General features: G+C 44.5%; 1 protein-coding gene and 2 non-coding genes across 6 annotated transcripts in view; 2 read left to right on the top strand and 1 right to left on the bottom strand.

Annotated features, from left to right (window-relative positions):
• Window positions 1-27,769, top strand: part of ABCG2 (ATP binding cassette subfamily G member 2 (JR blood group)) — a 145,852-nt gene that overhangs the window by 13,630 nt on the left and 104,453 nt on the right. For 2 of the 4 annotated variants that reach the window (XM_063705419.1, XM_063705420.1), the window contains exons 2-3: window positions 15,766-15,889; window positions 17,567-17,690. The exons of 1 other annotated variant lie outside the window; for it this stretch is intronic. The gene's annotated coding sequence lies outside the window, so the exon portion shown is untranslated. The remainder of the gene's footprint in view (window positions 1-15,765; window positions 15,890-17,566; window positions 17,691-27,769) is intronic. One more of the 4 variants, XM_063705418.1, reaches the window with a different exon arrangement.
• LOC115934481 (U6atac minor spliceosomal RNA) lies at window positions 13,940-14,065 on the top strand. The gene has a single exon (XR_004070272.1). It is a non-coding gene; the product is annotated as a U6atac minor spliceosomal RNA (small nuclear RNA).
• On the bottom strand, window positions 18,622-18,729 carry LOC115934401 (U6 spliceosomal RNA). Its single transcript, XR_004070210.1, has one exon. It is a non-coding gene; the product is annotated as a U6 spliceosomal RNA (small nuclear RNA).

Genomic DNA, 27,769 nt, shown 5'->3' with positions numbered 1-27,769 from the left:
TAGTCTTACGCTGTCACCCAGTCTGGAGTGCAGTGGCGTGATCATAGCTCACTGCAGCCTCAAACACCTGGGCTCAAGCAGTCCTTCCGCTTCAGTCTCCTAAGTAGTTGGGACTACAGGAACGTGCTACTGTGCACTGCTAATATTTTATTTTTAGAGTCTGGGTCTATGTTGCCCAGGGTAGCCTTGAACTCCTGGCTTCAAGAGACCCCGCTGCCTCACCTTCCCAGAGTGCTGGGATTACAGGCGTGAGCGACCATGCTTAGTCCCATGCATCCATGCATTCTTTTTTTTTTTTAAGGCAGGGTCTCATTCTGTTGCCCAGGCTGGAGTGCTGTGGCGTGATCTTGGCTCACTGCAACCTCCACCTACTGGGTTCAAGCAATTCTCCCTCCTGAGCCTCCTGAGTAGCTGGGACTATAGGCACGCATCACCACACCTGGCTAATTTTTGTAATTTTTAGTAGAGACAGGGTTTCGCCATATTGGCCAGGCTGGTCTTGAACACCTGACCTCAAGTGATCCGCTCACCTCGGCCTCACAAAGTGCTGAGATTATAGACACGAGCCACCGCGCCTGGCCTCCATGCATTCTTGTTATGTGCAAATATTGACTGCTGGTTTAAGGTATCTTCCCCTTCCTGTAGGACAACATCCCAACCTTGCAGGGTATCCCTGCTCACACTATAATTAAGCCTTAGGCAGGCCAATTCACTGTTCTATCAAGCCAGCTGCTCTGTAAGATCTAGGTATATACTGAATTTTGAGAATATGAGACTTCTTTTACCATAATATATGCCCATGATCACAGACGATATTATATGGAATACTAAGGCAACAGATAAGGCATTCTGTAACTTCATAATAGTGGTATTAGTAGAAGCTCTGCAGGCAGGGAATAAAATGTAAAAAAAAAAATTTTTTTTTTTTGAGACGGAGTCTTGCTCTGTCACCCAGGCTAGAGTGCAGTGGCATGATTTGGCTCACTGCAACCTCCACCTCCCGGGTTCAAGTGATTCTCCTGCCTCAGCCTCCTGAGTAGCTGGGATTACAGGTGCCCACCACCACGCCCAGCTAATTTTTGTATTTTTAGTAGAGAGCGGGGGTTTCGCCATTTTGGTCAGGCTGGTCTTGAACTCCTCACCTCAGGTGATCTGCCCTCCTCGGCCTCCCAAAGTGCTGGAATTACAGGCGTGAACCACTGCGCTTGGCCACAGTGCAAAATTTTATCCAGAATATGTAGCTATTCCTGAGAAGATAAAAGGCTGTTCCTTTTATGTTGGGAAAAGTTCACACAACCAGCTACTACTAGGTGGCCATCTGGTCACCCCGGACAATGGTGCCTTATCAGCGGCTTAGTGTTGACTTTGGCTGTTGGTCAACGGGACATTCAGCAGTAGGTATAGTTACAGCAGCCTTGGTGAGGGAAAACCATGTTATTAGCTCACACGTAGCTTCCTTCCATGCTGGCACAGTTTGCACACGGAGCCACTGAACAAGCACTGGGATACCTGGAGAAAGAGGCTTACTGACATTCACAAAATAGATCTTCTTGATCATTTGATTTTTGAGAACCTCCACCATCGTGATACAATCTACTGGATATACACGCGGCACAAAAATATTCCCACCCTCTGGGTCCATTCCAAAAGGTCCATGCATAGTCCATCTAATCACCAATTTTTCAATTAGTTTTTTTCAAGTCTCCATCCAGCTAGCCAATCCAGTAGCCACGGCTCATAAGTCACTAGAGATCTTTGTGCCTTAAGCCATGAAGTAAACAGCCAGATATATCACTCAAGGTTCTGTCCACTGGGAGGATTTCCCTTCAGCACAGTCTTTAACAGTCACACCTAAGTGGGTTTAACAGTCTTGCCTAAGTGTAGTCGTCCCCTTCTTGTCAGTGTCAGCATCATTTTGAGATCCATAATGTGCAAGCTAGCCCCCATAACAAAGAAATACCCTGCCCAAAATGTCAGTGGGGCCAAGGTTGAGAGAAACACTGGTTTGAAGGAAGATTCATGATATTCATTGGTGGATGGAAGAGCTTTCAGTCTCCCAGCTGACATAGGTCTGGGAATTAGGTACAACGCACAATTTGGCAACTCGAGTTAGGTTTCTGCCTAATGGACCTAGATTTTTTTCTGCCTAGATGTCAAGCAGCATCTTAGGAAGCAGTGAATTAATGATTTTTCAGGACCCCATCATCCATTAGCCCTTGCCCCCCTGCACAGCAGATCAAAGCAGTTTGATTACTATTCCATCTCTGTGGTTTACTGTGGTAGTTGCACCATGTTGTCCCTAATAGTGAAGCTACTACCTGGCCTTTGACATGCCAGGACCCCATTATTCCCACTGAAATGAAAGCACACATTTTCACTGCAGCCTTGTCCAGCAATAGCTGTGACCTACAGTGCTCCTTGAGGATGCTAGTCCCTGACTCACTAGTGCATTTCCTTATGTCTTAGTGAAAGGAGAGTTTTTTGAATCCTCCCAGAAGAGTCAAGTTAGTAAATGGCTGAGAAGATTGAACATAATGGACCGACTCCTATTTCCTTGAATTTTGTAACTCTTTGTCTATAATATGTTAGGAAATTTCTGGCATTTCAACCTCATTAACTCCAAACTACCATTGAGTCCAGGATTTCATTGGCTAACCTTTTCAGACTGTTAGGACCATCCCCAGTACTCCAGCCAACATGCTATATTCTAAATCCTGGGGGAGTACACTCAGGTCAATTAATTTGGCTTGAATATTATACTTTATCCCCATTGGTCTAACACCCTTATAATTTACACTCTCAGCTCTTCCCCAGTCTTCTTCTGATATCTGGCAAAGTCATGCAACTCTCTCTTTTTTTTTTTTTTTTTCCAAAATTTTTTTAAGACTGTCTCATTCTGTCACCCAGGCTGGAGTGCAGTGACATAATTATGGCTCACTGAAACCTCAACGTCCTGGGCTCAAGTGATCCTTCTGCCTCAGCCTCCCATATAGCTGGGACTACAGGTGTGCACCATGTTGCATGGCTAATAATTTTTTAAATTTTTGTAGGCCAGACATTGTGGCTCTCTCCTATAATCCCAACACTTTGGGAGGCCAAGGCAGGAGAATCACTTGAGCCCAGGAGTTGAGTTCAGCCTAGGCAACATAGCAAGACCTAATCTCTACAAAAACAAACAAGCAAACAAACAAACAAAAACAGATTTGAGTGCGGTGGCATGTACCTCTGGTCCCAGCTACTTGGGAGGCTTAGATGGGAGAATCATTACAAAAAAACTTTTTTTTGTAGAGATGGGATCTTTGTTGCCCAAGCTGGTCTTGAACTCCTGGGCTCAAGTGATCCTCGTGCCTCAGCCTACGGAAGTGCCAGGATTACAGGCAGGACCCACCACACCTGGCCCAACTCTCTTAGTATATAGATTCTGTCTTCTCCTAGAGAAGACCTGCACTGCTCTCTCTGGCATATTGTTCCAGTTATCTATCCCTACCTAACAAACCACTCTAAAGCTTAAAGGCTTAAAACAATTTGTCATGTGTCTCATCGTTCTGATTGGAGTGGATTTGAGAGAGAATGGGGGAGGGATTGGAGAAGTGAGTATCTTTTGAAGAGTTTTGTTGTAAAAGAGAACAAAACGATAGAGCAGTAGTTGGAAGATGTGGAATCAAGAGGAATATTTTTGAGGATGGGGGAAATAGATAACAGTGGGCTAGTGGTGGTAATCCCAGCACTTTGGGAAGCTGAGGTGGGTACACTGCTGGAGCCCAAGAGTTTGAGACCAGCCTGGGCAACATAGCAAGACCTTGTCTCTACAAAAAATACAGAAATTAGCCAGGCATGATGGTGTGCGCCTGTAGTCCCAGTTACTTAGGAGGCTGAGGTAGGAGGACCACTTGAACACAGGAGTTCAAGGCTTCAGTAAGCTATGATTGCACCACTGCACTCTAACCTGGGCGACAGAATGAGACTCTGTCTCAAAAAAAAAAAAAAAAAAAAAAAAGGCCGGGCGTGGTGGCTCATGGCTGTAATCCCAGCACTTTGGGAGGCTGAAGTGGGCACAGATCACAAGGTCAGGAGATCAAGACCATCCTTGCCAACATGGTGAAACCCCATCTCTACTAAAATACAAAAAATTAGCTGGGCACGGTGGCAGGTGCCTATAGTCCCAGCTACTCCGGAGGCTGAGGCAGGGGAATCGCTTGAACCCGGGAGGCGGAGGTTGCAGTGAGCCAAGATCGCACCACTGCACTCTAGCCTGGAGACAGAGCAAGACTCTGTCTCAAAAACAAACAAACAAAAAGAAATATAGCATGTTTATACTGTGGGGAAACAAATCAGTGGAGAGGAATATATATATATATATTCACACACACATATATACATATATATACAATGATATAGAAGAGAAAGGGGAAAAGTGCTGTTATTGAGTTAGGAAAAAGGGGATGAGACTTCATGCAAAGTAGAGACATTGCCTTAGGCCTTAGTAACATGGGCAGTTCCTCTAGGGTAGGGTAATAGGAGAGAAGGCAGCAGATGCAGGTGGGTGGGCAGATACAGTGAACAGAATCTGAAGTTCTCTTTTGCTTACTTCAGTTTTCTCAGTCAAGTAGGACATAAGGCTATCATCTGAGAATGACTATGGGAGGGGAAAGATGAAAATGTTTCGGTGTTGGAATAGGAAACAGAAGAGTGAATGGGCTAAGGAAGTACAGTATGAGTTGTCAGGCATTACTGAGGGTCCCGGCATTGAGATTCTTGATCAAGAATTTAAAATCAGGTAATTACAGGTGTTTGTGGCTCAAGCCAGTAATCCCAACAGTTTGAAAGGCTAAAGTGGGAAGATTGCTTGAGCCCAGGAGTTTGAGACCAGCCTGGGCAATACAGTGAGACCCCGTCCCTACAAAGAATTTTTAAAAATTAGCTGGATGCGGTGGCATTCATTGGTAGTCCCAGCTACTCAGGAGGCTGAGGTGGGAAGATCATTTGGGCCCCAGAGTTCAAAGGCTGAAGTGGGCTAAGATCTCGCCACTGCACTCTCCAGCCTGGGTAACAGGGCAAAACCCTGTCTCAAAAAAAATAAAAATTCAAACACAAAATCAAATAATTTATTATTCTTATGTGTTTTTCTCCACCCACGTTCAACTGCAGGGGTACAGGCACAGAGCAGGGGAGACAGGAATTTAACTAGGGTTTGTGGTTTTGCCAAGCGAGTGACAAAGCAAAAGGGGAGCAGAGGAGCTGAGGGCGTTTGCAAGGATGTAATTATAATGATCATGGAATTTCGGCAGGTATGGTGACTAAAGAAAGCAGTGAGGGGTGAGGCACAGTGAAATACTGGTGTAATTAATGGGTTTTAGGCCTTGGTGGAGCAAGGTCAAAGGTTTGCTGGAGTTGGGTTACTAGAGGGGTTTAGGTGGAAAGATAGACTATGCTTACAAGTTCTATGGCATGACCTGCAAGTACATAGCTAACGCAGGGTGGAGAACAAGATCACTGAAGGAGAGAAGTTCAAGGTAGTCAGAGGCCAGAGTGCTGGGGAGATCGTTTTCGGAGATACTGAATTCACCAAGAATTAAGACAGAAGTAGTGTCACAGAGAGTGACAGTACCAGGGGCCACAATTACTGATACACGCGGGAGATGCTTCTGAAATCTGAAGATGGCAGCAACCATGCAGAGGTAGTCAGTGTTAAAGTGTAAAGACATGAAATTCAAAGCTGAGATCTTCTGGGGAAAGTTATTAGATGATCCACTTTGGGATGTTCATATTTTTTGGTAGTCGCTCATCTCAGAATAAGCAATATCAGAAAGTGAAATTTTAATCACAAGAGGGCGCCAGAGTCCAGCAAATGATTACTTTTGGTTTTCACCTAAAGCTAGGGCAATCATACTTTTGAGAGAGGAAGAGGCCACTACTAATAATTATTTGGGGGCGATATGTGTAAATTGGGACATAGGCTCACACCTTCTCCTACACTATGTAAGCATGGGCAATTTAAGAATGAACTAGCTGTGCACCAAAACCTCTAATTCCCATAAGTCACTCGAAATGCTTTTGACTGCAATCAGGTAAGACAAAAATGGCCAAACTTGATTTTATCTGGAAGAGAGAATTGAGAAAGACTTTCCCCTCTGGCCCACATCTCTAGTTCTATTTATTGCTTATCCCGTTTTTCCCTTTAGTGCAGTACCAGTTTGACTGTATCTTCAAGTTAAGAGAATTGCTGTATTCCCCAAAATATCTTGGTCATTTGAAAGTAAAGAGTTCTCGGCCAGGCACAGTGGCTCACGCCTGTAATCCCAGCACTTCAGAAGGCAAAGGTGGGCGGATCACGTGGTCAGGAGATCGAGCCCATCCTGGCTAACACGGTGAAACCCCGTCTCTACTTAAAATACAAAAAAATTACCCAGGTGTGGTGGTGTACTCCTGTAGTCCCAGCTACTCAGGTGTCTGAGGCAGAAGAATCACTTGAACCTGGGAGGCGGAGGTTGCAGTGAGCGGAGATCGCGCCATTGCACTCCAGCCTGGACAACAGAGTGAGACTCCATCTCAAAAAGAAAATTAAAACGAAAACATGATGATGGAAATAACAGACACTGGGGTCTCCAAAAGTGGGGGGCAGGGGTTGAACAATTACCTATCAGGTACAATGTTCACTATTTGGACATTGGGTACAATAGAAGCTCAATCCCCACCAGTATGCAATCTGCTTATGTAACAAACAAGCACGTGCAACCCTGAATCTAAAATAAAATAATTTTTAAAACACACAATGAAAGCGGCTTTTGTTAAGTCGCCTGTTTAGCACATCCTCTCCTTAATTAGCCAAACTACTCTCTCTTCTTCATATATATATATATATATATATATATATTTTTTTTTTTTTTTTTTTTTTTTTTTTTTTTTTTAGGGACCAGGCCTCTCTGTGTTGCCCAAGCTAGAGTGCAGTGGTTAATCCCTGGTGAAGTCACAGGGCACTACAGCCTCGAGTTCCTGGCCCCAAGAAATCCTCTCACCTCATTCTCCTGAGTAGCTGGGAATACAGGGGCAGAACATGGCATCTGCGCCTCTTCTTAACAAATGCAAATAAAATCAACTCTGGCTTCTGTTATTCCTTGAAAAAAATGTATGTATGGGTCAGGTGTGGTGGCTTATGCCTGTCATTCCAGCATTTGGGGAAGAAGCTAGGAGTTCGAGACCAGTGTGGGCAACAAACAAGACTGTCTCTATAAAATATTAGCCAGTTAATGGTGGCAAGTGCCTATATTCCCAGGTACTCAGGGGCTGAGGTGGGAGAATTGCTTGAACCTATGAATTTGAGGCTGCAGTGAGCTATGATTGTACCTTGCCTATATTCCCAGGTACTCAGGGGCTGAGGTGGGAGAATTGCTTGAACCTAGGAGTTTGAGGCTGCAGTGAGCTATGATTGTACCACTGCACTCCAGCCTGGGCAACAGAGCAAGATCCCATCTCTTAGAGAAAAAAAAAAGAAAAGAAAAAGTATGTATTTATAGCTACCAGCACACTTTTAACCATATGGGGCTTATTTCTACCATTCTTTTTGCTTTACAACAACATCCTTCATCCTCACTGAATGGGATGAATGTAAATAGGACCTCAGGAAAATAAGGCAAAGGTAAGGCTGCTGGGGAGAGCATTTCGAAATAAACTACAAATAGATTTTACAATTTATTTTACTCTCCTTCAACGAACACAAAAACATTGCATTACTAGCCAGGCACAATGGTGCCTGCCTGCAGTCCCAGCCACTGGAGTCTGAGGCGGGAAGTTTGCTTGAGCTCAGGAGTTCCAGTCCAGCTTAGGCAACATAGAGAGGCACTGTCTTAAACGTATATATGTATATGTGTGTGTGTGTGTGTGTGTGTGTGTGTGTGTGTGTGTGTATGTAGGATTACTTACATTACTGACACCTTTAACCTAATTATATCTAATTCAATCAAAACATATTTTATTACCAACTTATATGTGCATGAGCATTCTACACCTGTAGGAATACCCACAAGGTAATAGTCTTATACAGGATGCTTAGGGTGTTTTGTTTTGTTTTGTTTTATAAGACACATCTTTAAGATGCATTTAAAGAGTGATCTACCACTAGGGTACAAAAGCAAAAAACGTATTCAGTCAAAAATAACTGACAACTGGGGAAAATGGTGAATAGCAGAGAAGATTCTGTTTATTAGTTTTATCTTTAGGTTATCTTTGGCAAAGGAAAAGCACAGTATATTGCTACTACCACGTAGCTTGAATCTAAAACTTATCATTACTTATTATTATTATTTTTTTTAATTGATCATTCTTGGGTGTTTCTCGCAGAGGGGGACTTGGCAGGGTCACAGGACAACAGTGGAGGGAAGGTCAGCAGATAAACAAGTGAACAAAGTTCTCTGGTTTTCCTAGGCAGAGGACCCTGCGGCCTTCCGCAGTGTTTGTGTCCCTGGGTACTTGAGATTAGGGAGTGGTGATGACTCTTAACGAGCATGCTGCCTTCAAGCATCTGTTTAACAAAGCACATCTTGCACCGCCCTTAATCCATTCAACCCTGAGTGGATACAGCACATGTTTCAGAGAGCACAGGGTTGGGGGTAAGGTCACAGATCAACAGGATCCCAAGGCAGAAGAATTTTTCTTAGTACAGAACAAAATGAAAAGTCTCCCATGTCTACCTCTTTCTACACAGACACGGCAACCATCCGATTTCTCAATCTTTTCCCCACCTTTCCCCCCTTTCTATTCCACAAAACCGCCATTGTCATCATGGCCCGTTCTCAATGAGCTGTTGGGTACACCTCCCAGACGGGGTGGTGGCCGGGCAGAGGGGCTCCTCACCTCCCAGTAGGGGCGGCCGGGCAGAGGCGCCCCTCACCTCCCGGACAGGGCGGCTGGCCGGGCGGGGGGCTGACCCCCCCCACCTCCCTCCTGGACGGGGCGGCTGGCCGGGCAGAGGGGCTCCTCACTTCTCAGTAGGGGCGGCCGGGCAGAGGCGCCCCTCACCTCCCGGATGGGGCGGCTGGCCAGGCGGGGGGCTGACCCCCCCACCTCCCTCCCGGACGGGGCGGCTGGCTGACTCCCCCACCTCCCTCCCGGACGAGGCGGCTGGCCGGGCGGGGGCTGACCCCCCACCTCCCTCCCGGACGGGGCGGCTGGCCGGGCGGGGGGCTGACCCCCCCACCTCCCTCCCGGACGGGGCGGCTGGCCGGGCGGGGGCTGACCCCCCCACCTCCCTCCCAGACGGGGCGGCTGGCCAGGCGGGGGGCTGACCCCCCCACCTCCCTCCCGGACGGAGCGGCTGGCCGGGCAGAGGGGCTCCTCACTTCCCAGTAGGGGCGGCCGGGCAGAGGCGCCCCTCACCTCCCAGACAGGGCGGCTGGCCAGGCGGGGGGCTAACCCCCCCACCTCCCTCCCGGACGGGGCGGCTGGCCGGGCGGGGGGCTGACCCCCCCACCTCCCTCCCAGACGGGGCGGCTGGCCAGGCGGGGGGCTGACCCCCCCACCTCCCTCCCGGATGGAGCGGCTGGCCGGGCAGAGGGGCTCCTCACTTCCCAGTAGGGGCGGCCGGGCAGAGGCGCCCCTCACCTCCCAGACGGGGCGGCTGGCCAGGCGGGGGGCTGACCCCCCCACCTCCCTCCCGGACGGGGCGGCTGGCCGGGCAGAGGGGCTCCTCACTTCCCAGTAGGGGCGGCCGGGCAGAGGCGCCCCTCACCTCCCGGACAGGGCAGCTGGCCGGGCGGGGGGCTGACCCCCCCACCTCCCTCCCGGACGAGGTGGCTGCTGGGCGGAGACGCTCCTCACTTCCCAGACGGGGGTGGCTGCTGGGCGGAGGGGCTCCTCACTTCTCAGACGGGGCGGCTGCCAGGCAGAGGGTCTCCTCACTTCTCAGACGGGGCGGCGGGGCAGAGACGCTCCTCACATCCCGGACGGGGCGGCAGGGCAGAGGTGCTCCCCTCATCTCAGACGATGGGCGGCCGGGCGGAGACGCTCCTCACTTCCCAGTTGTGATGGCGGCCGGGAAGAGGCGCTCCTCACTTCCTAGATGGGATGGTGGCCGGGCAGAGACGCTCCTCACTTTCCAGACTGGGCAGCCAGGCAGAGGGGCTCCTCACATCCCAGACGATGGGCGGCCAGGCGGAGACGCTCCTCACTTCCCAGACGGGGTGGCGGCCGGGCAGAGGCTGCAATCTCGGCACTTTGGGGGGCCAAGGCAGGCGGCTGGGAGGTGGTTGTAGCGAGCCGAGATCACGCCACTGCACTCCAGCATGGGCACCATTGAGCACCGAGTTAACGAGACTCCGTCTGCAATCCCTGCACCTCGGGAGGCCGAGGCTGGCAGATCACTCGCGGTTAGGAGCTGGAGACCAGCCCGGCCGACACAGCGAAACCCCATCTCCACCAAAAAAATACGAAAACCAGTCAGGCGTGGCGGCGCGCGCCTGCAATCGCAGGCACTCGGCAGGCTGAGGCAGGAGAATCAGGCAGGGAGGTTGCAGTGAGCTGAGACGGCAGCAGCACCGTCCAGCTTCGGCTCGGCATCAGAGGGAGACCGTGGAAAGAGAGGGAGAGGGAGACCGTGGGGAGAGGGAGAGGGAGAGGGAGAGGGGGAGGGGGAGGGGGAGGGAAGGGGGAGGGGGAGGGGGAGGGAGAGGAGACATACATACTACTTATTATTTTATATAACATTGCCAACACCAACACAACCCCTGCTAATCAAACTGAAAAGAAAATTTTCTTTCACTTAAAATTTTTATTTTTTGCTTACAGAAAGAGGTATGAACTTTGTTTTTTGTTTTTGTTTTGTTTTTTGTTTTTTTTGAGACGGAGTCTTGCTCTCACCCAGCCAGGCTGGAGTGCAGTGGCATGACATCAGCTCACTGCAACCTCCGGCTCCCAGGTTCAAGCGATTCTTCTGCCTCCTGAGTAGCTGGGATTACAGGTGCTCACCACCATGCCTGGATAATTTTTGTATTGTAGTAGAGATGGGATTTCACCATGTTGGCCAGGCTGGTCTCAAACTCCTGACCTCAGGTTATCCATCTGCCTCAGCCTCTGAAAGTGCTGGGATTATAAGTGTGAGCCACCGCATCCCGCATCCGGCCTGAATTTTGTTTTTATTTATTTTGTTTTTTTGGTGGTTTTTTTTTTGTTTTTTTGGGTTTTTTTTTTTTTTGAAGTGGGGTCTCGCTCTGTCGCCCAGGCTGGAGTGCAGTGGTGCAATCTCTGCTCACTGCAAGCTCTGCCTCCCTGGTTCAAGTGATTCTTGTGCCTCAGTCTCCTGAGTAGCTAGAATTGTAGGTGTGTGCCACCACACTCAGCTAATTTTTGTATTTTTAGTAGAGACAGGGTTTCGCCATGTTGGCCAGGCTGGTATTGAACTGACCTCAGGTGATCTGACTGCCTCGGCCTCTCAAAGTGCTGAGATTGTAGGCTTAAACCACTGCACCTGGCCAAGGTATGAACTGTTTTGTTTTGTTTATTTTGAGACAGTCTCGCTCTGTCACCCAGGCTGGAGTGCAGTGGTGTGATCTCGCTTCACTGTAACCTCCGCCTCCCAGGTTAATTGGTTAAGACCAATTTTGTCAGTCCAATTTCAAATGTTATAATTAAATAAGTAATTTAGGCTTTTGATTTAAAGTTGCAATACCACAAGTTTGGAGAAAATAGTGGGACACTTGAAATAAGTAAGGTTGGCCATATTTATGGTTTCAATTTATTTGCTTTGTCTGGGTTGCTTGAGCACTTGGGAAAGTTCAGTTTTTTAAATTAAAAAATGGAAGTACCTTGGTATGCAGAAAAAAGTTAACAGAGCAGATCTGTTTGAAGCTGCTATCCTTAGAAAGCCCTGCTTTTGAGCTTGATTCTTACGGAGCATCTGGAAGTTGCTTCACAGTGTCCCCAGTTATCAGTTAACTGATAAGGGTGGGTCACACACTTGCTTTCTTTCCTTCTGAGACTCTGTAATTTTGGTTTCAGAGTGTATCTACCCAACCAGCCGTCCTAAAAACCTTGGGCCCTAAGTCTCTAGTAGAGTTCCCTGGGCCAAAGTATTGCACAAATGTTGCATTTTCATTACTAGGGGAAGTGTGTGCTCTGTGTGACCCTTCATGGGAAGGCGAGAGCTTGAGGAAGCTTGCCCATGGATTTCTCCGACTCTCCCTATAGCTTTCCCTTATCATCCAGCTATGTATCCTTGCAACATTGTTGTAATAGTAATAAATCTTAGCTATGAGTAGAATGATTATATATACTGAATTATGTAAATTGTTTCAGTGAATCTCTGAACATGGAGGTGGTCTAGGGCAATCCCAATGACACTCTAAAGAACTGGATGTTTTAAACTTCCAAGTACAGTTTAAAGTATTTGGAAATGTTTAATGAACTAAGATTATAAATTAGACCAAACCATTATTGAGAGATTCCTTGGAAGTGAATACTGAAATTTGCTACACCTACTGATAGAGCAACAGTATTTGTAAACTGAATTTACAGTCCTAAGAAAAAGTAGAGTCTTAAATTTACAACTTTAGTTATCGAATATTGATTTCTAAAATTCACATGAACATTTGAATAGACTTTTCAGCCAACAAAAATATCCTTCACTGTGCCCTGACAGGGATATTGAAAAAAACAAAATGAGGTTGGGTGCGGTGGCTATGCCTGTAATTCCAGCACTTTGGGAGGCTCAGGTGGGAGGACTGTTTGAGCTCAGGAGTTCGAGACTAGCCTGCATAACATAGTGGGACCTCGTTTCTACTAAAAATAAAAAAATTAGCCAGGTATACTGGGGCATGCCTATAGTCTCACCTACTAGAGAGGCTGAGGCAGGAGGACTGCTTGAATGCAGGAGTTCGAGGCTGCAGTGAGCTGAGATTATGCCACTGCACTCCAGCTCTGGGTGACACAGCAAGACTCTGTCTCAAGAGAAGAAAAAGAAAAATATCCCTCGAGGAGATAAAAAAAGCTCCAATTTAATATATCTCATCACCCAATAGCAGATTTCTTGTCCTTGAACAGAAAGACTTCTTTTCCAGTTGTCCACAGTTTCATATCACTAAGATTTCAGTTAAAAAGGAGACTAGGATGTAGACCTGTTTATGCCACGTCACAGGAAACCATATTATACCACTTTACAGAGTCTGCCTCTGATGATAATGTTAAAATGTTATTTAAAAAATCAGTAAGTAGGAAGTCCAATTGAACTCATGTAATAGCTGGTAACTCTGTAGTGTTAAAAACTCAGAAAAAGTTAATAAAAGCTCGTCTTTCTAGTCTTTTAATATTCTTTAATGTTCTAGGGATTTCTCCATTGGATTATGAAGAGTGTGGCAGGGGTCTCAAGTAAAGCAGTAAATACTTGTTATGCATAAAAATGCACTGCTTTGAGACTGGGCGCAGTGGTTCACGCTTGTAATCCTAGCACTTCGGGAGGCCAAGGCGGGTGGATCACCTGAGGTCAGGAATTGGAAAGCAGCCTGGCCAACATGGTGAAACCCCGTCTCTACTGAAAATACGCAAATTACCTGGGCTGTGGTGGTGAGAGATGAAGCTGGCTGGGCTTCTGGGTCAGGTGGGGACTTGGGGAACTTTTCTGTTAGCTAAAGGATTGTAAATGCACCAATCAGCGCTCTGTGTCTAGCTAAAGTTTTGTAAATGCACTAATCTATGGGACTATTGGGTTTGTTGTTTCAAGAATAAATGTTAAGAGCTCAAAGGAAGACGAGACCACTGTGGGCTAGAGTGGTAGTGAAGAAACACTTCATGGAGAAGGTGGGCCTGGATCTAGGTATTAAAATTAATACATTGGATTTAAAAATATGACAACGGGGAATGGCATGAGTAGCAAGAGTGTGAACGAAGGATGGAAGTGAGAAAATAAGAGGCATGATTATGAGATGCCTAGCTGTCTTAGAAAAGAAGAGTCGGAGTGTTGTATGAAAGGACAGAATGTTAACACTTCTCTTGACAAGGATGGAAGAGGCCCTCGGGCCTGACAACAAGCACACAGTTAAGGCATTGCCACCTACTTCATGGCATCCAACTATCATTTTTATTTTATTTTTTTCAATGAAACAACTACAAAAAAATTTTTTAAAAAAGAAGAAAAAGAGTGGGAAAAGGCTGTGTAGTATCAGGATGTGGTGGCCGTGCTTCTAAGGGTCAGGAGTTTGGACTTGATTCATTTATTTTTTTAAGACAGGGTCTTTCTGTATTGCCCAGGCTGGTGTTGAACTCCTGGCTTCAAGCAAAGCTCCCACCTTGGCCTCCCAAAATGCTGGGATTACAGGACGCCGCGCCTGGCCAGGACTTGATTCTTTCAGTTGGGAGAAGAACTAGCAGATTTTCAACAGGCAACAATATGAAGAAAGAGTTTGATAGTTCTAGAATAAAGATTATACTGGAGACAGGGTACAAGACAGTTTAGATTGGATTAGAGAACGAAGTATTGTTGGCAGAGACTAGCTTGGAAGACAGCCCAGATAGAAAATGATAGATGGTGGCTGGGCGTGGTGGCTCACGCCTGTAATTCCAGCACTTTGGGAGGCCGAGGCAGACGGATCATGAGGTCAAGAGATCGAGACCATCCTGGCCAACACGGGGAAACCCCATCTCTATTAAAAATACAAAAATTAGTCGGGTGTGGTGGCGCGCACCTGTAGTCCCAGCTACTCTGGGGGCTGATGCAGGAGAATTGCTTGAGCGCGGGAGGCAGAGGTTGCAGTGAGCCGAGATCGCGCCACTGCACTCCAGCCTGGGCGACAGAGGAAGACTCCGTCTCAAAAATAAATAAATAAATAAAAGATAAAATGATAAAGGGCTAAGATAAAGTAAAGTTAGAGGTTATGGAGAGAGACAGATTCCTCAAACATTGTAAAGGAAGAACTGATGGGACTGGTGACCACATGCAAAGGATAAGAGTAACTTTATGAAGGTGGAACAGAATGGTAAGTTTTCAGAATAAAGTGTACATCTATGGGTCATTTATATTATAGTTTTTATTTTTAATGCCAAGTTAGTTGGAGTCTGTGTGTATATAGAAAGGTAGTGTGAAAAGAAAAGTTTAGATCCCTACTTTTTCAGAGAAAACAACTTTCAAAACATAATTCAAAACATAATTGGAACACATATCTTAGAGGTTTAATGCTATGCATTTTAAGATTAAGATTAAGACTGTCCTAAGACTTGGAAGAGCAATCTGCTGGTGTGTTTGGAAGACTTTTCAATGATTTTGTAGGGAAAAGCCCAAGTACTAACATCTTTAGTGATTTCACCACACTGTGAAGTTCTCTGCCAGTGGAATTTGAAGGAAATAAAACTACAGGAATTCATTAGACATTTCCTAGTGTGCCCCTGTTGGTAGACGTGCTTCAGGAAAAGGTGAACAGCTCCTAGCCAAAGAGGAAGCAGCTTTCAGAAAACAAAGCCAAGAATAAGAATTGGCAGTACTCTCAAGACACTGAGCAAGTTGTTCAAGACAGTCTGGTCTTCCTGTTTTGTGGGATTTGCAAACATATTTTGCACTTAAATGGCAAATCTTTTGACAGCATAGGACTTTAGTTTCAAGTATATTTTTATACAGCACCCACCTACTCTAATAATGAAATTCAAATATTCCCATCCTAATCCCCACTGCCTCCAAAACAATACAATTAATCCTTCTCTGATGGAGAGAATGACAAATTCCCTTCTGCCAAAAGCAACCAGTCTTCTTATTCCTTTAAAACACTGTCAACTATCTCCCTTTCTTTTAAGGCAAAAGAACAAATAAAATAAAATGAAGCTCTCTTGCATTACCAAGTAAGGCTAACTGATCTAGGATCTAAAATATACTGAAGATGTGCAAAACTTGTGCATACACTTGGAATTATTGGCAACTGTGAGTGAGTATTTTATGCCTATGCTCTTGGTTATATTGAATATCTATAGCAAAGTTATTCTCCATGTCCAAATGGGACCCTAAACATATATCATCAATATTATATGTTCTGCAGCAGACAACTGCCTGGCTTGAATTCTTTTGTTTGTTTGTTTGTTTGAGATGGAGTCTTGCTCTGTCACCAGGCTGGAGTGCAGTGGCACGATCTCGGCTCACTGCAACCTGCACCTCCCAGGTTCAAGCGACTCTCCTGCCTCAGCCTCCCGAGTAGCTGGGACTACAGGCGCCTGCCACCACGCCCGGCTAATTTTTTGTATTTTTACTAGAGACGGGGTTTCACCATGTTGGCCGGGATATTCTCGATCTCTTGACCCCGTGATCTGCCTGCCTCAGCCTCCCAAAGAGCTGGGATTACAGCTGAGGCGTGTTAGGTCTTTGCAAAGCAAACAAAATCGTTTCCTACTTGAAGAAAAGAAAACTAGAGAAACGGAAGAGGAAAGAGAAAATTTGCAAAGTGATCAAAAAGGAATAATTATATTTAAAGAGTTACCTTTTCTTTTAAAGTTTGGAGCTGGCATACCTTTGGTCCAGCTGTGGCTTTAAGATTTTCTGGTACAAAAGTAGAGAGTAAGTATTTCAGGGTAATCTATAAAAAAAAATCTTGTGCCACTGGAATAATTTTATTCCGATAATATCAGAAAAATTTAGTTGCCCTTTTGCCTTCTCATGTTTAAGGAAAGTCTTAAACACGAGTTTAAGTTTCTTTCTTTCTTTTTTTTTTTTGAAACTGAGTTTCGCTCTTGTCACCCAGGCTGGGGTGCAATGGCACGATCTCAGCTCACTGCAACCTCTGCCTCCTGGGTTCAAGCGATTCTCCTGCCTCAGCCTCCCAAGTAGCTGGGATTACAGGCACCCACCACCACGCCCAGCTAATTTTTGTATTTTTAGTAGGGACAGGGTTTCACCATGTTGGCCATGCTAGTCTCGAACTCGTGGCCTCAGGTGACCCAAAGTGCGGGGATTACAGGCATGAGCCACTGCGCCTGGCCTGAGTTTAAGTTTCTTAGGCAAAGCTCTCCAGTTATATTTAAGCTCCAATATTCGAACATTCTAATTAAACCTCTTTGAAGAAATAGTTCTACATGTTGTTAACTATGGAAACCAGCCATGACTGTCAGTTTGCTGGGGCCCTGGATCATTGAATTCAGCTACTAGAATCCACTTGTCATTAACAGTTTACAAAACCAAAAAGAACAGGGGAGTATTCCTTTCTCTGGTCTTTCCCTCAGTTCTTTCATCTTTTCGCCTCATCCTCAATTCCATCCCCCACTCTCTTCTCACCTCTCCAGTTCTTAGTAATTTGCAATACAATGTTTTGAATTACCCTCAACGCTTTATTGGTTTTAAGTTGGAACCCCATTAAACTGGCATTGTGCTGAACACTAGTTTCATTAAATTAAAGTATAATTTGTAGCATAATAGGCTAATAAAACATATTTAATTAATTAATTTACATCTATTTAAATGGAAACCTACCCTATTAGTGTAAAGAATTTGGGTGGAAGGGAAAGAGAAAAGGTAAAGTACAGAAAGTTCTGTGCTACTAAACTATTGAAACAAATATTTCTAAAAATATAATCTCTCAAATTTATTTTCTTATTTATTTACTATTTTTAGAGACAGGGTCCCTCTCTGTTGACCTGGCTGGAGTGCAGTGGTGCGATCAAGGCTCACCGTAACCTCCAACTCCCGGGCTCCAGTGATCCTCCTGCTTTAGCCTCCTGAGTAGCTAGGATTACAGGTGTGTACTACTGAGACAGCCAAGTATAAAGGGGTCCCCGGAGAACCTCTGACCAGCCTGTACACTGGGAGAACGGGGTGGAGCCATGGGAAGTTTGAGCCCTTTGCAGTGGGGAGAAGCCTGGACGCTCCTGTTCCAGGGTGGTAACCTGTGATTCAATCTGTGAGGTGAGAGACCAGCTAGCAGAACTCTCACTTTGCTTAGAGTCCCTGTTTCCCCTTTCTCCTTTTCACGCAATAAATTCCATTTTTCTCACCCTTCAAAGTGTCTGCAAGCCTAATCTTTCCTGGTTGTGTGACAAGGACCTTAAGGAGAAAGTCCTACAACACTACCATGCCCAGCTAATTAAAATATACATATATATATATATATATATATATATATATATATAATTGTAGAGATGGGATCCTCCTATGTTGCACTGGTTGGTCTTGAGCTCCTGGCCTCAAGCAGTCCCCCTGCCTCGACCTCCCAAGGTGATGGGATTACAGATGTGAGTCATCACATAACGCCTAGACTCTCAAATTTCTTGGCCGAAAGTTGACATGGGGCATTGTGGGACTTTATCCATTAGTAGCAGGTTGGATGGCAGCCCATGGAATAGTGCCATTGATAAGGCCCTTTGAGGTAAGCAAAATGATACTTCACCGATATTCATTTTGTGATCTTGGCTTCTAAGACCTCTCTTTAGATATTGCTGAATTTTAAATTGCTTGGGGAGCTTTTAAAAATCCCAAAGCCCTGCCACACTCATACCAATTAAATCAGAATTTCTTCCAGGAGACTCCAGTATGCAGATAGGTTGAGGACCAGTGCTTCTTAACACTTAATGTACATATGAATGACTTGTGGATCTTGATGAACTCGCAGGTTTTGAGTGTAGGCTTATGCTGAGGCACAAGATTCTGCATTTTTAAAAAATGTGTTTTTATTAAATATGGAACACTTCACAAATTTGTGTATTATCTTTGTGTAGGGGGCCATACTAATCTTCTCTGAATTGTTCCAATTTTAGTATATGTGCTCTCAAAGCAAGCACAGATATTGCATTTCTAACCAGCTCCCAGTTGAAGCCCACAATAGTCCTCCCTGGTCCTTGAGTAGCTAGGGAGTTAGGAAGTATTCCCTCTATTTCTGTCTCCTATAAGAGATTATAAAGAACTGTACAGCTGCTTCTTTCAATGTTTGATATAATTTGCCAGTGAATCTATCTGGGGCTAGGGACTTTCTGTTTTGGAAGTTTATTAATTATTGATTCAATTTTTAAAATAATCCTGGGTCTTTACAGATTGTCTAATTTGTGTGTGTGAATTTTGGCAGATTGCATCTTTCAAGGAATTGGTCCATTTCATCTAGGTTATCAAATTCGTGAGAATAGTTTTGCTACTATCCTTTTAATGTCTGTGGGGTCTTTAAGTGATGTCCACTCTTTTTTTAATAAAACTTTTACTGACAGGGCCAACCAGGTAATGTCTACTTTTTTTATTTCTGATATTAGTAATTATGTCCTCTCTTTTTTTTTTTTTGCAGTTAGTATAACTGGAGATTTATAAATTTTATTGATCTTTTCAAATAACCGGCTTTTGTTTTTTTGTTAATTTTCTCTATTGATTTTCAGTTTCATGTTTTTTCTGATTTTTATTATTTCTTTTCTTCTGCTTAATTTGTCTTTAATTTGCTCTTCTATTTCTAGTTTTCCAAGGTGGTAGTACACATTATTGATTTTGGATTTGTCTTTTTTTTCTAATATATGTTTCCAATGACATAAATTTCCCTTTTATTGCAATTGCTGCATCCCACAAATTTTGTTAATTATATTTTCATTTATATTTAGTTCAAAATTTCTACATATACAATTAAGTATATTGTTGCTATTATTATTTTAACCAGTTATCTGTTAGATCAATTAAGAATAAGAAAAATAGGCTGGGCGTGGTGGCTCACACCTGTAATCCTAGCACTTTGGGAGGCTGAGGTGGGTGGATCACCATCTCAGGAGATTGAGACCATCCTGGCTAACATGGTGAAACCCCGTCTCTACTAAAAACACAAAAAATTAGCCGGGCGTGGGCACCTGTAGTCCCAGCTACTTTGGAGGCTGAGGCATAGGAATGGCATGAACCCAGAAGGTGGACCTTGCAGTGAGCCAAGATCCCACCACTGCACACTAATGTTCTCCTTTCTTTATGTAGATTTCATTTTCTGACCTTTATTGACTTTCTGATCTTTATCAATTTTCTTCTCTTAGAAGAACATCTTTTGGCCACACATGGTGGCCAATGCCTGTAATCCCAGCACTTTGGGAGGCTGAGGTGGGAGGATCACTTGAGGCCAAGATTTCCAAACCAGGCTGGCCAACATAGTGAGACCCTGTCTCCAATTTTTGTTTGTTTGTTTTTTGAGACAGGGTCTCAGTCTGTTGCCCAGGCTGGAGTGCACAGGCATGATCAGGGCTCACTGCAGACTTGACCTCCCAGGCTCAAGTGATCCTCCCATCTCAGCCCCCCAAGTAGCTGGGACTACCAGTGTGTGCGTCACCACACCTGGCTGATTTTTTGTATTTTTAGTAGAGATGGGGTTTTGCCATGTTGCCCAGGCTGGTTTTGAATTCCTGAGCTCAAGTGATCTGCCCACTTCAGCCTCCCAAATTGCTGGGATTACAGGAATGAGCCACCATGCCGGGCCTTCTATTTAAAAAATAAAATAAAGTAAAATAACTTTTTTTTTTGAGACGGAGTCTCGCTCTGTCGCCCAGGCTGGAGTGCAGTGGCGCGATCTCGCTCACTGCAAGCTCTGCCTCCCGGGTTCACACCATTCTCCCGCCTCAGCCTCCCGGAGTAGTTGGGACCACAGGCGCCCACGACCACGCCCAGCTAATCTTTTTTGTATTTTTAGTAGGGACGGGGTTTCACCTTGTTCGCCAGGATAGTCTCGATTTCCTGACCTTATGATCCGCCCGCCTCAGCCTCCCAAAGTGCTGGGACCACAGGCGTAAGCCACCGCGCCCGGCCTAAATAAAGTAAAATAACTTTTAAAAAACATTTCTGCAAGACAAGTGTACTGACAACAAATTCTTCTGATGTTTATTTGTCTGAGAAAGTCTATTTCTTCTTTAAATCTGAAGGGAAATTTCACAGTATACAGAATTCTAAGTTGGTGGTATTTTTCTAGCAACATGTTAAACATACTGCATTCTCTTCCTGCTTGCATGGTTTCTAATAAGTCAGATATAATTCTTATCTTTGTTTCTCTATAGTTAAGAATATTTTTCCCCTCTGACTTCATTGAAGATTTTTTCTTTATCTTTGATATTCTGTAGTTTGAATATGATATACCTATGTGTAATTTACTTAGGATTTATTCTTCCTGGTATTCTTTGAGTTTCCTGAATCTGTCGTTTGGTATCTAACATTATTTTGGGAGAAACTGTCAGTTCATAATTGCCTCAAATATTGGTTTTGGCCAGGCGCAGTGGCTCACGCCTGTAATTCCAGCACTTTGGGAGGCGGAGGTGGGTGGATCACCTGAGGTCAGGAGTTTGAGACCAGCCTGGCCAACATGGTGAAACCCCGTCTTTACTAAAAATGCAAAAATTAGTTGGGTGTGGTGGCAGGAGCCTGTAATCCCAGCTACTAGGGTGGCTGAGGCAGGAGAATCACTTGAATTCAGGAGGCAGAGCTTGCAGTGAGCTGAGATTGCGCCACTGCACTCCAGCCTGGGCGACAGAGCGAGATTCTGTCTCAAAAATAAAATATATATATATATACACACACGCACACATATATATACATATACATACATAGTTTTTGTTCCTTTCTCTCTTTCTGTATTTTTTATAATTGTCCCGCAGTTCTTGAATATTTTGCTCCCCCTTTTTTGGGTCCTTTTTCTCTTTGCTTTTCAGTTTCTACTGGACATCCTCAAGCTCAGAGTATCTTTCTTCAGCTGTGTTTAGTCAACCCGTAAGCTCATGAATGGCAATCTTCATAGTGTTTTTAATCTCTAGCATTTTTTTGACTCTTTCTCAGAATTTCCATCTGTCTTATTACATGCCATCTACTTTATCCATCCGAGCTTTCATTTATTTATTTTTCTTTTTTAGAGGCATAGTCTCCTTTGTCACCCAGGCTGGAATGCAGTGACATGATCATAGCTCACTGCAGCCTCAAACTCCTGGGCTCAAGTGATCCTCCTGCCTCATTCTGAGCACTTGGGACTACAGACATGCACCACTGTGTCTGGGTATTTTTTGTAGTTTTTGTAGTGATTGGATCTCGCTATGTTCTGCAGGGTGGTCTTGAACTCCTAGCTTCAACTGATTTTCCTGCCTGGGTCTCCCAAAGTGCTGGGATTATAGGTGTGAGCCATCATGCCCAGCTTATTTATTTTTATTTTTGGAGATGGAGTCTTGCTCTGTCACCCAGGCTGAAGTGCAGTGGCACAATCTCAACTCACTGCAACCTCTGCCTCCTGGGTTCAAGCTATTCTCCTGTCTCAGCCTCCCGAGTAGCTAGGATTACAGGCACGCGCCACCATGCCCAGCTAGTTTTTTGTATTTTTAGTAGAGACGGGGTTGCACCATGTTGGCCAGGTTGGTCTTGAACTCCTAACCTCAGGTTATCCACCCACCTCGGCCTCCCAAAGTGCAGGTATGAGCCACCATGCCCAGCTGGAAACAAATGATTTTTTTTTTTTTGAAGACAGTCTTGCTCTGTCACTCAGGCTGGAGTGCAGTGGTGCGATTTTGGCTCACTGCAACCTGTGCCTCCCATGTTCAAGCAATTATCATGCCTCATCCTGCCAGGTAGCTGGGATTATAGGCATATGCCACCACGCCAGGCTAATTTTTGTATTCTTAGTAGAGACAGTTTCACCATGTTGGCCAGGCTGGTCTTGAACTCCTGGCCTCTTATTTATTTTTTGAGACAGGGTCTTACTGTATCACCCAGGCTGGAGTGCGGTAATGTAATTATAGCTCACTAGCCTCAAACCCCAGGTCCCGACTGATCCACCTGCCTCAGTCTCCCAAGTAGCTAGGACTACAGCCACATGCCAGCCCACCCAGCTCATTTAAAAATTTTTTTTAGGCCGGGCGCGGTGGCTCACGCCTGTAATCCCAGCACTTTGGGAGGCCGAGGCGGGCGGATCACGAGGTCAGGAGATCGAGACCATCCTGGCTAACACGGTGAAACCCCGTCTCTACTAAAAATACAAAAAATTAGCCGGGCGTGGTAGTGGGCGCCTGTAGTCCCAGCTACTCGGGAGGCTGAGGCAGGAGAATGGCGTGAACCCGGGAGGTGGAGCTTGCAGTGAGCCGAGATCGCGCCACTGCACTCCAGCCTGGGCGACAAAGCAAGACTCCGTCTCAAAAAAAAAAAAAAAAAAAAAAATTTTTTTAGTTTTTAATTTAATTTAATTTTGAGACAGGGTCTTACTTTGTTGCTCAGGCTGGAGTGCAGTCACGTGATCACTGCTCACTGCAGCCTTCACTTCTCCAGGCTCAGGGGATCCTCCTACCTCAGCCTCCTGAGTAGCTAGCACTACAGGTATACGCCACCATGCCCAGGTAATTTATGTATTTTTTGTAGAGACAGGGTTTTGCCATGTTGCCCAGGCTGGTCTTGAACTCCTGCACTCAAGCAGTCCTTCCACCTCACTCTCCCAATATGGTGGGAGCTACTATGCCTGGCCCCATTAGAGCTTTTATCATATTAATCATAGTTGTTTTTAATTCCCACTCTGATAATTCTACCCTTCCTAAAATATCTGTGTCTGGTTCTAATGCTTTTTCTGGTCAAACTATTTTTTGCCTTTTAGTATGCCTTGTATTTTTTTTTTTTTGTTGAAAGCCAGACATGATGTACTGGGTAAAAAGAACTCTAGTAGGTAGGCCTTTCCTGATGTGGTGATGAGGTGGGGTGAGTAGGGGGTAATATTCTACAGTCCTGTGATTAGGTCTTGGTTTTTTTAGTAAGCCTGTGCCCCTAGGCTGTGAATTTCACAGTGCCTCTCAGTCTCCTCAGACTTTCACCTTAAATAGGACAGGATGGCTGGAGGGGTTTGGGGTTGGGTATTTCCCTTCACCAAGGTCATTTAAATGCCCATGAAACCTCAATAGGTTACCCTCTGATAAGATAGTTTCTCTTAAAGGCAGGTCTTGTTAAGGAGAACAGAATGTTCTGGTGTATTCAAAAATGGTTAAATTTCCCCTGCGCAGTCCGATGCTAAAGGGGATTTTTTTTTTTTTTTGGTACTCTTCAGTGTAAGAGCATCATAAAGTTCCAGGAGGTAAAACGTGGGCCCAGAAATGATCTTTTCGGTATGCTAGTGCTGATGAGGTTCATAGTTGCTGATTCATAATAATTTATTAATCAGAAGAAATTGAAGTATGAATCAGAATGGTAATTAATTGGTTTTCTTATGGGCATTCCTATGACTGAGATACTCAAGGTTCTTCCACAAGCAAACTTACCAGATTTTAAAAAAACAGGAGATGCACTTGAGAGCTTTTGCATCAAATAATGGAAAATCCTTGTGTGAAGCTGTCTCCACTCATAACAGAAAAACTTTCTTATGCCTGAAAATTTTATATTGCCCTGATTCAGTGATAAAAGTGTAGTTAAGTGTTCTCAGATTCTGGTAATTGTGATTAAAAATAATTAAGACACCACTTATGGGATGATTATTCTGTGCTGGGAACAATGAACAATGTTAAGCACTTAATCCTCACAAAATCTTTGCAGGTAAAGATGACTACATTTTGGTAGATTAGGAAGGTTAAATGACTGATTTAGTCAAAGTCACCCTCCAAGTTAGTAAAACCCAGAGGCAAGTTCCAATGCGGAGCTCTCTAGTCTGTTACAGTAGTTAGTCAGACATGTGCGGGGCAGGAGCGTCCCCGACCCCCAACCCAGGAATGTCAGGCCACCATCAGGTGATGGTCAGGCAGTTGTTACACTGGCTCTGCAAAATAGTAATTGGTTGCAGCTGGCGCCAGGGAAAGGTCGTCTCCCAATAGATAGAAACACCTGAAACTAGTGATCAGCAACTTCCTGATAAGATCTCAGGAGCTGGGCGAATGGGCTCAATCAAGCACATGCACTAAGAGGCAAAATGCCGAGTTTAACTGGTATATGGCCTCCTGAGAACATCTGACTAGTAAGAGAAAAACACCTCAGTTGAGCATGCATACAACTTCAGTAAACACACTGTGCATGTGGCCCCACCCAAGTGCTGACAGGCCACTGTGCATGCAGACAGCCCACCCCAAGGGAAGAATCAGGGGAGAAGGGACATAAGGCCCCAGAAGTATGCCAGTGTATAAAACCACAAGTCAAAGGTCACACTGTGCATGGGATTTCTCAAGTTGCCCACTTGACCCTCTTCCAAGTGTACTTTATTTCCTTTCATTACTGCCCTAAAGCTTTTTGATAAACTTTTACTCCTGCTCTAAAAGTTGTCTTGCTCTCTCACTCTGCCTTATGCTCCTCTGTCGAATTCTTTCTTCTGAAAAGGCAAGAACTGAGGTTGCTGCAGACCTGTGTGGATTGGCCGCTACTAACATATTTTGGTGCCACATGACTAGGATACCTTCTGCTGCTAACAAGCTGACCACACATTATATGGACCCTATCTGTTTTCTGGATAGCCCAGAACAAACCCTTCTAAGTTAACATATTCTTTATTCTGATAGGTTACAGTAAAATTAGTTATAAATGATACAGTTTTAGCTTTGGCCAGTTAATAAATGTGACTGTGATCAGTTTTCCATGAAATTTTATAATCTGGAATATTTTATTTTTTATTTTTAGAGACAGGGTCTCACTCTGTTTCCCATGCTGGAGTGCAGTGGTGCCATCACAGCTCACTGCAGCCTTGAACTCCTGGCCTCAAGCGATCCTCCCACCTTAGCCTCCCAAGGCACTGGGATTATAGGTGTGAGCTCCCAGGCCTGGCGGTAGAATATTTTAAATGTGTAAAAGAAATATAGAGAATATTGTAATAAATACTCATTTTACTCATATGATTACTTCTAAGCATTGGCATAAGTCTATTCTCCACAAAGAGATTCCTTTAAAACATAGACCAGTTGGGTCATTTTTCTTCTCAAAATTCTCTGATGGCTTCCCACATCTAAATTAAAGCTCAAAGTCCCAGTGAGCCACCAGGCCTTACACCATCAGGCTCCCCATTAACTCCCGCCCTGTCTCCTACCATTTTCCCTCCCATTACTGGTACTCCAGCTACATTTACCTTGCTATCTTTTCAAGATGCCAAGCGCTTTCCTGTGTCAGCTTTCGTGCCTACAGCTTTTTCTGTCTGAACCACTCCTATCTCAGGATCAAGTTTAGCTGTAAGACAGTGGAAGAAAAAAATAGACATTTATTTATTTCATGTTCAAGAAATATAGAAGCAGTCACTCCAAAGACAGTATAGCAATTTCATGGTTTCAAGCACCCACACTCCTTTTTTTTTTTTTTTTTTTTTTTTTGAGACGGAGTCTGGCTCTGTTGCCCAGGCTGGAGTGCAGTGGCTAGATCTCGGCTCACTGCAAGCTCCGCCTCCCAGGTTCACGCCATTCTCCTGCCTCAGCCTCCCGAGTAGCTGAGACTACAGGCGCCTGCCACCATGCCCTGCTAATTTTTTGTTTTTTTATTAGAGACGGGGTTTCACCGTGTTAGCCAGGATGGTCTCTATCTCCTGACCTCGTGATCCGCCCGCCTCGGCCTCCCAAAGTGCTGGGATTACAGGCGTGAGCCACAGCGCCCGGCCGTACCCACACTCCTTCTGTCTTGTTGCTTTTCCATATGCGACTTCCATTCTCAAAGTCATTTCACAGTCCAGGGTAGCTACAGGAACTCCAGTCCCTGGGCTTGAATTCCAGCCAACGGGAAAGAGGAAAAGGCAAAGAGCACTCTGTTTCTATGAAATGTCAGGTGAAAAAGGAAATGGAACATCTGATTTCTTGAAAATGTTTTTTTAAAATTCAAAACTTTGGCCGGGCATGGTGGCTTACGCCTGTAACCCCATTAGGTTGGGAGGCCGAGGTGGGCAGATCATGTGAGGTCAGGAGTTCAAGACCAGTCTGGCCAACATGGTGAAACCAGATCTCTATTAAAAATATAAAAATTAGCCAGGTGTGGTGGCAGATGCCTGTAGTCCCAGCTACTCGGGAGGCTGAGGCATGAGAATTGCTTGAATCCAGGAAGTGGAGGTTGCAGTGAGTCAAGATCATGCCATGGCACTCCAGCCTGGGCAACAGAGCAAGACTCTGTCTCAAAATAAAATAAAATAAAATAAAAAATTCAAACCTTTGCTATATGAAGTAAAATCCCATCTACATTCATGGCAGCCTTACAGGATATGAAGGTATTCTTTTCAACTAAATTTGTTTCTAATCAGCCTACTAACAAAAATGTAGTTGAGCTTGATATCATTGTATTGCCTATGATCCAGGATAATTCAGATACTTTTTGTTTTAGCAACAGAAACCTCTTAAAAATTAATTACATAACCATAATATATAAAAAGAATAATATAGTTATTGATACAAGTACTTTAGGTGCTAAAATAATAACATTTGCTTATCAGGAAATTATACAGTGAAAACAGTATTTTTAGCACAAAAACCTTGTGAGAAAGGTTCACTGATTTCAGCTGTAGTAAGCCTCTAAAATTTATTTCTGTATTTGTTTTGATTATACAATATTGAGAAAAAATCTCACTCATGGACTAGCAGTTAGAAATGATTTTAGGTTTTTGTGTTGTGTTGTTTTGTTCATCTTATAATTTTACAGTTCTGATTAAACAGACATGGCAAAGAAAGATTTACTCTGAGATACCAATAAAAATAGCATGAGTTAACATATATGTTCCCAATATGTTAAACTTCAGTATATAGTACGTGAGAAGGCATGGTAAATATGTTTTTATACAAATTGTTAAATGTTTTAAATAAATAATTATATATTTTTAATATATTTTGAAAGGGCACATTGTCACTTATTGGCTTTTAAAAAAATAGCTTTGGCTGGGCACGGTGGCTCACGCCTGTAATCCCAGCACTTTGGGAGGCTGAG

Source organism: Gorilla gorilla, chromosome 3, assembly GCF_029281585.2.
Source record: "Gorilla gorilla gorilla isolate KB3781 chromosome 3, NHGRI_mGorGor1-v2.1_pri, whole genome shotgun sequence".
Taxonomy (NCBI): domain Eukaryota; kingdom Metazoa; phylum Chordata; class Mammalia; order Primates; family Hominidae; genus Gorilla; species Gorilla gorilla.
This window is presented reverse-complemented; position numbering and strand designations above follow the sequence as displayed.